The following is a 12,550-nucleotide window of genomic DNA, read 5'->3' as shown; positions in this document are numbered from 1 at the left end:
AAGCTCTTTGGGCCAGAGAGCACTATGGGAGAAAACCCATAATCCCATTCTCTCAGAAGAGTCAGATAAAAGGCCAGCGACGAGGGATCTAAGACAGAATACATTTTTTCCTCTTGGCTGGCTGGTCGCAGAAGAGAGTTCAGCTAGACTCGAGAGGAGCGACTCTGGTGGCAGATGAAGGGTTTTCAGAGGATAAAGCTATGAGTGGAGAGTTCAGTGGACAACCAGATTCATCTTCATCTCACACCACTGTAGTTGGTGGCTGGGCTTCCCAGAAGGAGACAAGAGAGACATTCCATCTCTGTGTTGGTTGGAGGCTGAAGAAAGCAGAGGCAGAGGCTGAAGGCCAGAACCTTTGGATTTGGAGATATTCGGGGGGCTCTAAGCCTCTAAACCGGCTGTGCTTTGAGAAGAACAAGAACTCCAACATTTGAACTCATAGCACTATCCTACATGGAATATGAATTTAGGAATAACTAGCCGAGTCTATGTGGCAAGGACCTTAGAAATACTACTACTATCACACCTCCAAAGGACATTGGAAAAGTACATAATGGTTATGATCAGCTTGCCCCCTCATTATAAAGTGATTATGAAGGAAAAGTGATATGAAGGGTATCATTAAAAAAAATGTAAAGATAGGTCACATAGAGCAAAGGAAAACTGTTGACTCACATGGCCTACATGATAACAAGAGAAAGCCAAGGAGTGGGTGGACCCCCTATGGCAAATATGGACTGATTGTATGGACAAAAGCTGCATAAAATGGGCAAGCATAGATAGAGAAAATAACCACACTAAGGAGATTACAGCATCATTTAAATATTTAAGTATATCAGGTTTATGAACAAATTATGTTGGGTAAGGCTAAATTTAAAGTAGACAGAGTTTTATCTCTAGAGTAGATTGAGTAGCCTTGCTAAAGAGAGGGGGAGTAGATGACTTAAACATAGCTTTTATTGATATATATTTTAAAACAAATATATTCTTCTCCTCTCCCATTGCCATGGAACCATACTTTATAACAAAGGTTTTAGTTTTTAAGTTATGATAACAGCTTTTTATTTTTCAAAATACAGGCAAAAATCATCCACTCTTGCAACACTTTGTGTTGCATATTTTTCTCCCTCCCTCCCCCATGTCTCCACTCCCCTAGATAGCAAATAATTGTAACAAAGATTAAAAAAAAAGGGGGGGGGAGCAATTCAGTAAAACCAATCAATATATGACTTGACAGTATATGCGTTATTTCACAACTATTCTCCTTGTTTCTGCATAGAAGTGGCTCCTGACACATTAAAAAATAAAATACATTAGGAAAAAAAAAGGGAGGGGAAACATAGCACTTGGGGTAAAACATTAGGGTAATATCTATAAGTTTTTGTGGAATGTAATCCTTGAGATTAATAAAATTGAAAGTAAAAAAAAAAAACTATTGAATTAATAAATAAAACTAAGAGTTGGTTTTATGAAAAAAAAACCAACAAAATAGATAAACCCTTAGTAAGTTTGATTAGAAAAACGAAAGAGGAAAATCAAATTTTAGTCTTAAAAATGAAAAGGGAGAACTTTTCACCAATGAAGAAGAAAACTAGAGAAATAATTAGGAGTTACTTTGTCCAACTTTATGCCAATAAATTTGATAACCTAAGTGAAATGGAGGAATACCTATAAAATATAGATTGCCCAGATTAACAGAAGAGAAAATAGATTACTCAAATAGGCCCATTTTAGAAAAAGAAATAGAACAAGCTATTAATCAACTCCTTATGAAAAAAATCTCCAGGACCAAATGGATTTACATGTGAATTCTATCAAACATTTAAAGAACAATTAACTTCAATATTATATAAACTATTTGAAAAAATAAGGAATGAAGGACTCCTACAAAATTCCTTTTATGACACAGACATGGTATTGATATCTAAACCACATAGGACAAAAACAGAGAAAGAAAAGTATAGACCAATCTCCCTAAAGAATATTGATGCAAAAATTTTAAATAAAATATTAGCAAAGAGATTACAGAAAATCATCCCCTGGATAATACACCATTACCAAGTAGGATTTATACCAGGAATTCAGGACTGGTTCAATATTAGGAAAACAATTAGCATAATTGACTATATCAATAACCAAACTAACAAAAACCATATGATTATCTCAACAAATGCAGAAAAAGCATTTGATAAAATCCAAAACTCATTCCTATTAGAAACACTAGAGATCATAAGAATAAATGGACTTTTCTTTAAAATACTCAGTAACATCTATTTAAAACCATCAGCAAGCATCATATGTAATGGAGATAAACTGGAACCATTCCCAATAAGATCAGAGGTGAAACAAAGTTGCCCACTATCACCATTACTATTCAATATTGTATTAGAAATGCTAGCTTTGTCAATAAGAGAAGAAAACAAGATCAAAGGAATTAGAGGAGGTAATGAGGAAATCAAATTATCACTCTTTGCAGATGATATGATGGTATATTTAGAGAACCCCAGAGAATCAATTAAAAAGCTATTAGAAATGATCCACAACTTTAGTAAAGTTGCAGTATACAAAATAAATCCACATAAATCATCAACATTTTGATACATCACTAACAAAATCCAACAGCAAGAGATACAAAAAGAAATTCCATTTAAAATAACTGTTGGTAGTATAAAATCCTTGGAAATCTATTTGCCAATTCTATTGAAGTCAGGAACTATATGAGCAAAACTACAAAACATTTTCCACACAAAGTCAGATCTAAACAATTGGAAAAATATCAAGTGCTTTTGGAAAGGTTGAGCAAATGTAATAAAGGTGACAATACTACTTAAACCAATCTATTTATTTAGAGCTATACCAATCAAATTCCCAAGAAACTATTTTATTGACCTAGAAAAAATAACAAAATTCATCTGGAAGAAAAAAAGGTCAAGAATCTCAAGGAAATTAATGAAAAAAAAAAATCAAATGAAGGTGGCCTAACTATACCAGATCTAAAACTATATTATAAAGCAATGGTCATCAAAAACCATTTGGTACTGGCTAAGAAATAAATTAGTTCAGTGGAATAGGTTAGATTCACAGGACAAAATGGACAATAACTATAGCAATCTAGTGTTTGACAAACTCAAAGACTCCAGCTTTTGGGATAAGAATTCACTATTTGACAAAAACTGCTGGGAAAATTGAAAACTAGTATGGCAGAAACTATGCACTGACCCACATTTAACATCATATATCAAGATAAAGTCAAAATGGGTTCATGATCTAGACATAAAGAATGAGATTATAAATAAATTAGAAAAACATAGGATAGTTAACCTCTCAGACCTGTGGAGGAGAAAGGAATTTGTGACCAAAAAAGAACTAGAGATCATTATTGATCACAAAATAGATAATTTTGATTATATTAAATGTTAAGTTTTTGTTCAAACAAAACTAATGCAAACAAGATTAGAATGGAAACAATAAAGTGGGAAAACATTTTTATATTCAAAGGTCTCATAAAGGCCTTATTTCTAAAATATATAGAAAATTGACTCAAATTTATAAGAAATCAAGCCATTTACCAATTGATAAATGGTCAAAGGATATAAACAGATGATTTTCAGACAAATTGAAACTATTTGTAGTCACATGAAAAGATGCTCCAAATCACTATTTGATCAGAGAAATACAAATTAAAACAACTCTGAGATACCATTACACACCTCTCAGATTGGCTAAGATGACAAGAAAAGATAATGAATGTTGTAAGGGATGTGGGAAAACTGAGACACTGATATTGTTGGTGGAACTATGAATGGATCCAGTCATTCTGGAGAGCAATTTGCACTATGCTCAAAAAATTTATCAAACTGTGCATACCCTTTGACACAGTAGTATTACTACTGGGCTTATATCCCAAAGAGATCTTAAGAGGGAAAGGGACCCACATGTGCAAAAATGTTTGTGGAAGCCCTTTTTGTAGTGGCAGGAAACTTGAAACTGAATGGATACCCATCAATTGGAGAATGGCTGAATAAATTGTGGTATATGAATGTTATGAAATACTATTGTTCTGTAAGAAATGACCAGCAGGATGATTTCAGAGAGGCCTGGAGAGACTTACATGAACTGATGCTGAGTGAAATGAGCAGGACCAGGAGATCACTATACACAGCAACAACAAAATTACATGATGGTCAATTCTGATGGATGTGGTTCTCTTCAACAACGAGATTATTCAAACCAATTCCCCTTGTTCAGTGATCCATCTACACCCAGAGAGGACTGTGGGAATTGAATATGGACCACAACATAGCATTTTCAGTCTTCTTGTTATTGTTTGCTTGCATTTTTGTTTTCATTCTCAAGTGTTTTTTTCCTAGGTCCGATATTTCTTGTTCAGCAAGATAACTGTATAAATATGTGTACATATATTGGATTTAACATATATTTTAACATATTTAACATTGGTTAGTATTGGACTACCTGCCATCAAGGGGAGGAGATAGAGGAAGGAAGGGAAAATTTGGGACAGAAGGTTTTGCAAGGGTTGATGTTTAAAAAATTGCCCATGCATGTATTTTATAAATAAAAAGCTATAATAAAATAAAATTTTTAAAAAATAATGTAGTCTCCTTAAGGATAAAAGCAGTGGCTAGTATGTTTTCTATAATAGAGAATATCTAAAACATTGTGTTCACTCTATAAGTAATGTCAGTGAGAAAAAGTCTATCTTTCCTACCATTATAATTTGTAACTGAAAAGATGCTTTCATATTTTACATATGTCAAGATCTTAGAAGACACCCTATTTTTCCAGAGCTAAAGTTCAGCAAGCAGGCTGTACCCTAAACTTGGCATAACAATAATCCATTGCACTCACCCTCTAGATGATCTTAGCCTCTGACAAAATGTATTGCTTTGACCAGCACGAGGTGTTCTCTAAGGGATTTATGATTTCTATATTAATCAATAATTATTTAAATTTGTTGTAGCTCCCCTTTTTCCCCAGGATCTAAGAGCCAGAAGCTGCCAATATGCTGCAGCAGAAAGTGATCAATCTCTCCTGACTCTGAACAACTCCTGTGCTTGAAACCAGGACCTCATTCCTGCTCCTGCCATGACAGTTCTAAAACTGAAATAATCACAAGTTCAATGATTCCAATAACTTAGGGACTGTTCCCACAGGACCCAAGAATATCTAAATTGTTCCCAAAATACCTACATGCATTGGCTTGCTTTGGGAACTTTTTACTCAAGACCTAAGACTAACTGTGTTGGGTGCTGCCTTTTTGTGGTTTTCATGTATAAAAACTCTCCCCCTACCCACAAGCCACAAGCCCTCTTCAGAAAAACTTCATTTTGCAAACCTGTTTTCCTCACTCTGAAATTAAACTTCCTCTCCTTTCTCTTGTCTGCTTTGTTAGGCTTCAGCCATCCACAGGTTAGAGATATATTGTGGTCTGATTGACATAAATTCTTTACTTTGCTATTCTGCCCCAACTAAAGACTTTGCTATTTGTTGTTAAAGAATGCACTAGACGGCAGCTCAAATCATAGTTAAATAACCTCTCTTATTTGAAAAGCTCCATACCCAATCTGAGGAGTACTATCCCTGGCTATATTTGTCATGGTTAAGTCCTATATTTCTGAATCTTAGAAAACAATTTACATTAGTACCTGTTGGGACACACACACACACACACACACACACACACACACACACACACACACAGATTTCTTAAATTTTAGGGAAAAAAAGTGGTATAGATAACTCTATTTTCTGTGAAAATATTATCCAAAAGATGCAGTCTTGTTAAGCTAAGGGGAGTAAGGAAAAGTGAGGAGTCAGATAAAGAAGGGCAATAAGGGTGTGTATACACACACACATATATATAACAATAATAATAATTATCTAGCATTTATATAGCATTTTAAGGTTTACAAGGACAGCTTGGTGGCACAGTGGATAGAGTGCTAAGTCTGGATTTAGGAAGACCTGAATTCAACTCTGGCCTTAGAAACTTACTTGCTGTATAACCCTGAGGAAGTCACTTAACCCTGTTTGCCTCAGTTTCCTCATCTATAAAATGAGCTGGAAAAAGAAATAGCAAAATTCTCTAGTATCTTTGTTAGAACCCCCCAAAAAAAACTCCAAAAAGGATTGCAAAGAGTTGGACACAACTGAAAAACAACTTTAAACTTAGCTAACATTTATAAATATTATAAGAATCTTCAAGATAGGTGTTGTTATATTCTTTTAGAGTGGATAATAGTTGAGGAATAAGGGATGCAAACTGAGGAAACTGAGAAAGAATAGAAAGTATCTGAGGCCAACTTTGACTATAAGACTTCTGGACTCCAATGTACCATCTAGCAGCCTATCTACCTAACATTTACATAACATTTCTAATTAAAATATATATATATTCACACATATATATTTTAATTTTTTTGTTGAGGCAATTGGGGTCCTAGGGTCACACAGCTAGGAAGCATTAAATGTCTGATGTCAGATTTGAACTGAGGTGCTGGTGCTCTATCCACTGTACCACCTACCTGCCCCTAAAATATTTTCGTAAGAAAACTCCTGTGAAATAGGTATTACAAAAATTGTTAACATCACTTAATTTCACAGTGTTTCTGGAGTCAGAAATCAGAACTGCTTCCTACTTGTATGAACTGGGGCCTCATTTACATAATCTTTGAGATCTAGAGCTTTAACACTTAAAGAGATGGGGTCAAAGATGATAACTAATTTATTCACCTGGTCAATAATTGAACTAGGGTAGCTAGGTAATGCAGTGGGTAGTGCACTAGTTCTGAAGCCAGGAAGACTCATCTTCCTGAGTTCAAATCTGGCATCAGATACTGACCCTGGCCAAGTTGTTACTCAACCTTGTTTGCTTCATTTCTCCATCTGAAAAATTAAGGTAGAGAAGGAAATTCAAACCACTCCAATAGCTTTGCCAAGAAAACCCCAAATAAAGTCTCAGGATACCACTGAAAAAATGACTAAATAAGAACAAAAAAGGAATAACAGCAAGATCTTCCAAATTCAGTGATATTTCACTATATCCTCCTCTCTCTGACTGAATTCCTGAACATAATAAAATGTCTAGATTATCCTTGAGTTTCTATGTAATTTTCATGTTTTTGCCTTCCATTTTTTGTGTATAATGAAAATTTTATAGTCACAGCATTTCTAGTTAATGAGGTCAGGGGGCAGTCCTTGAGGTCAGAGTTATTTACTCTTGCTAGCTTCCTTCCTCATCTTTTATGATTAAGAAGACTCTTTGAGAAGAAGTAGCAAGGCTTTGTAGATGGAGCAAGAAACTGAAAATAGGTTCATCAGATTCTCCAGGCTCGTTACAAAGGTCTGCAAATCATTTCCTTTTGCTATGTTTTGATTTCATTGCTTTACATTTGTAAATAATCTACATTAAGTATTTTTAATATCATTGTGGGATATTTTAAAATATCTGGATGGTTTGGGGTGGCCCAATCTCAATTCAGTGCTCATTTATAAATAACTCATTACTTCGAGATTCTAGAACTCTTGACAATCTCAGCTGGTTCAAGTTCTTAAGGTACACAACTATGATATGGATTCTCTGATCAAGGGGCATATTTTACTGTAATATAGAATTGCTTTACAATCTAGCAAGCTACCTCTAGAATGAGAAGGGAGGGAGGAAAGAAGAAAGACAAAAGATACTTCTGTGTCATCTTTAAGCTTATTTGTCCCCAGTAACTAGATTTTTATCCAATTTTGCTAGTTTTTCTCATTTTGAAAAAAATGACCTTTGGCATGCAGTAATTAGGTTACTAGATCACAGGAAACACATTGATATAGCAAACAAACTAATAAGTTTGTACTTGGTGCTTTAATTCCATCTGGATAATCTGAAATTGCTTCATTAGATGGCTTTATGATTATAAAAAATTAAGAAATAGGATCTAATGAATGATTTGGTGAAGAGACAGTGGTGATGATAATCTTCACAGAAATAAAATAGTTTCCTAGGAGAACGTATGACATTAATTTAGTAATTAGATGTTCCTTGCACAATACCAACCTAATTGTTATGAAAGAGAACAAAATAGAGGATAACTAGGTGGTGCTGTGGATAGAGCACTGGTCCTGGAATCAGGAAGACCTGAGTTCAAATATTGCTAAGAAATTTGCTAGTTATGTGATTCTGGGCAAGTGACTTAACACCGTCTCCTAAAAAAGGGTAAGGGGTGGGGATTTGGCAGACCTAGAGACTAATAATGTCTTTATCAATAAAATGAATTTTCTTGCATATCACTGTTACAAAAGGAAAAAATGTAGCTGTTCTAGGTAAAAGTAAAAGTATTTTAATTAAAAAATAATTTTTCATTTTTTTCTATTAACAAGCAATTCCCTCCCCTTCCCCTTATCTCCCCAATCTATTTAGAAGACAGAAGAAAGACAGGAATACAGAAGCTTTGTATTATAATCAAGACATAATCAAAGAAAACAAATTTCCACATTGACCACATCCAAAAATATGTTTCTTATTCTGAATATTAGTCCATCATTTCTCTGTCATGAGATTGGCAGGATCTTTCTTGAACAATCATATGAACTAATATTTGAATTTGTTGTCTTTCATAGTCATTCACATTTAAAATATTGAAGCTATAGTTTAAAGTGTTCTTCTAGTTGTTTCCTTTACCCTGAGTCAGTTTATACAAGTTTTCCCAGATCGCTCTGAAATTATTTAATTTCTTATAGCACAATAGTATTTCATTACTACCATAATTTGTTAATCATTTCACAAAAGATAGGCACTCCCTTAGTTTTTTGATGCTTTGCCACCATCAAAGAACTGCTATAAATATTTTTGTGCATATAGAATCTTTTCCTCTTTTGCTAAGTCAAAGAATATGCAACATTTAATGAATTTTTGTGTAAAATTCCAAATTACTTTTCAGAATTGTTGGCTCAATTCATGGCTCCCAGAACAGTTTATCAGTGTATCCTTTTTCTTGCAGTTCCTCCAAATTTGTGATTCTTTTTTTTGGTCAGTTTTGTCATTTTGATGAGTATGAATGGAAATCTCAGAGTAACTTTGTATTTCTTTAGCTATTGGTGATTTGAAACATCTTTTTGTTTTTTAAATAAGGATATAGATAGCTTGTGGGTTTTTTCTCTTGAGAACTGCCTGTTAATATCTTTAGACCACTTATCAGCTGCATAATGATTATTCTTTTAAATTTGAACTAGTTCCTTATTTATCTTAGAAATGAGATCTTTTTCATAGAAATTTGCTACAAAGATTTTTCCTTCTAGTTAACTGTTTCTCTTCTAATCTTAGCAGCATAAAATTTGTACAAAAACATAAATTTTATGTAACCAAAATTGTCTGTTTTATCTTGTTATCCTCTCTGTTCCTTATTTGGCCATAAATTCTTCCTTTATGCAAAGATCTGAAAGATGATAGTTTCTTCCTTATTTCTCTGTTTTATGGTATAACCTTTCAAATCTGGGATGTATTTGTTTGAAATTTGTCTTGGTATAAGGTGAAAGATGTTAATCTAATTTCTGCCAGATCTGTCCAGTTTTCTCAACAGTTTTTTGCCAAATAGTGAGTTTTTGGATTTACTGAATACTAGACTCCCAGATATTTTTTCTTCCATAAGATACCTAATTTGTTCCACTGACATATTTTTTAGCCAGTACCAAATTGTTTGAAGAATAACTATTTTCTTGTATAGTTTATTATTTGGTATTTTAGATTCCTTTCTTTCCCACTTCTTTTCATTATTTCCCTTGAGATTTGGGGATTTTATTTTTTATTACAACTTTTTATTTTCAAAACATATGCATGGATAATTTTTCAACAGTGATCTTTGCAAAACCTGGTGTTTCAAATTCTTCCCTCTTTCTCCCCCCACTTCACCTCCTACTCTAGATGGCAAGTAATCTATACTGGGGCAGCTTGATGGTGCAGTGGATAGAGTACCAGCCCTGAAGTCAGGAAGATCTAAGTTCAAATCTGGCTTCAGACACTTAACACTTCACACTTCCTGTGTGACTCTGGGCAAGTCACTTAACTCCAATTGCCTCATCAAAAAAAAAAAAAAAAATCCAATATATTAAAGTTAAATCTAATATATGTATACTTATTTTTCACAATTATGCTGCACAAGAAAAATCCGATCAAAAAGGAAAAAAAATGAGAAAGAAAACAAAATGTAAGCAAACAACAAAAAGAATGTTATGTTGTGATCCATACCCAGTTCCCACAGTCTTCTCTCTGGGTATAGGAGGCTGTCTTCATGACAAGATCATTGGAACTGGTCTCAATTATCTCATTGTTGAAAAGTGCCCCATTGGACTTTATTATTAATAAATTTTATTTTTCCCTAGATCTATAAAGTAATTCTTTGGTGATTTGGTATAACACTGAATAAATTAATTTAGGTAGAATTTTTGCTACATTGGCTCAGGTTATCAATGAGTAATTGTTATTTCTCTAGTTATTGAAGTTTGCTTTATATCTATAAAGGCTATTTTGTAGTTGTATTCATATAGTTCCATTCCTGTTTGTCTTGGTAGGTACACTCAAGTATTTCATATATTCTGATTTTCTAAGAGATAGAAAGTTATTCTATTTCTTCTGAGTTTTATTGTTGTTATTATGCAGAAATGTTAATGATTGTATAAAGTTATTTCTATATTCTGCAACTTTCCTAAAGTTATTTCAATTAACTCATTAGGGTTTTCTAAGTATATCCTCATACCATCTGTGAAGTGATAAATTTATTTCTTTTATATCTATGCTTATCCCTTCTATTTCTTTTTCATATTTTATTACTAAGACTAATATTTTTATCACTGTGTCAAATAGAATTGTGAAAATGGACATTTTTGCTTCATCCCTGATTAGATACATACTATTTAATATGTTAAGGATTTATTTATTCTTATATTCCCCAGGATAGTGTGTATGTGTTTAACAGAAAAGGATGTTTCATTTTGTCAAAAGTTGTAGTTTTTTGCATCTATTGATACAATTGTGTTTTTGTTGGTTTGTTATTAATATGGTCAATATTGTTCATAGTTTTCCTAATATTATACCAACCCGCAATTCTTGGTATAATCAAACCTTTTTAGTGTATTATCTTTGTGATATGTTACTGTAGCCTCTTTGTTAACATATAACATATATTTAAAATTTTTAGCAATAATATATTAAAGGCTATTTATAGTTTTATTTATCTCTTTTGACTCTCCATGGGTTAAATATCAAGACCATATTTGTGTCAGAGAAGAAATTTGGTAGGATCCTTCTTTTGCTATTTTTACAGTTTGTATAATATTGGAATTGTTTTTTTGAATGTTTGATAGAATTCTTTTGTGAATCTATCTGATCCAGAAGTTTTTCCCCCTTTGGGAATTGATTTGTGATTTTTTTTGAGATTGAGTTATTTAAATGTCTTTCATGTTTTATTAATCTGGTTATTTTATATTTTATATCACTCAAAGATGCATTTAATTTGTTGCTTTTCTGCATTTTTGTTAGGTTTATATGTTTTAATACATGTATGATTTTTGTAAAAGTGTCAGAGCAACTATGAAAAATTTGGACTTTTTATTTTCTCTCAATAATCATCAGATATCTATTATATCTAACTTTTCTAAAATTCTATTCTATCTTTTTTGCTGATTTTTAAACTTATTTGTTTGGCTCTAGGGATGGGCATATTGAGGATCTATTACAATTTTACTAGTTTTTTCCCTATTTAGATGTTATACCATTTAGCATTTGTATTTTAAGAATTAAATTCCTGCAAAATGTTATTTCCCTGTTTATCTCTTTTAAAACTATTTTTGTTGTTGCCTTTTCTAAACACAATTGTCACCCCTTTTTTAAATTTAGTTTAAGCATATTTGATTTGCTTCAGCCTCTTCTTAATTCTGTGTGAATTTTTATATTTCAAGTGTATTTCTTGTAAACAAAAGTGTCATAGTCTACTTTTTATTATTATATCTTTTTACTTACAAAACATATATATGGGTAATTTTTTCAACATTGACCCTTACAAAACTTTGTTCCAAATTTTCCCTTCCTTCCCTACATTCCCCTCCTCTAGATGGCAGGTAGTCCAATACATGTTAAATTGTTTAATTATATGTTAAATCCATTGTCATATTCTACTTTTTAAATTCTCACATCCTCTTTTATTTTTGAGGTGAGATCATCCCGCAGTTCATAATTATAATAGTTAATTGTGTATTTCCCTCCAACTTTACTCTCTTAACCTTTTTCTTTTCTTTGTTCTCTATCCCCTCTTTATTATAGATTTTTATCCTTTGTTTCTTTTCAACTCTTTTAATTATCCCCTCTCCAAGTTTAGATTTGTCTTGTGTTAATCACTGAACTTATGCTTCCTCTTATTATCCCCACTTTCCTTTCTTCCTGTTCTCTCCCATATCTATGCTGAGTTTAATGTATTTCTATACCAAAACCTTTATGTGGGTATGGGTGTATTGCCTGCTTTTTTAAACCTGTTACAAGATGTAACAGAAA

The 12,550-nt window shown here is 32.7% G+C and overlaps 1 long non-coding RNA gene across 1 annotated transcript in view; it reads right to left on the bottom strand.

Annotated features, from left to right (window-relative positions):
• LOC127564516 (uncharacterized) overlaps positions 1-12,550 on the bottom strand; it is a 46,860-nt gene that overhangs the window by 28,481 nt on the left and 5,829 nt on the right. The window lies entirely within an intron of this gene.

This window comes from Antechinus flavipes, chromosome 1, assembly GCF_016432865.1.
Source record: "Antechinus flavipes isolate AdamAnt ecotype Samford, QLD, Australia chromosome 1, AdamAnt_v2, whole genome shotgun sequence".
NCBI classification, from domain to species: Eukaryota; Metazoa; Chordata; class Mammalia; order Dasyuromorphia; family Dasyuridae; genus Antechinus; species Antechinus flavipes.
The sequence above is the reverse complement of the archived record's forward strand: the minus strand, read 5'-3'. Positions and strand labels throughout refer to the sequence as shown.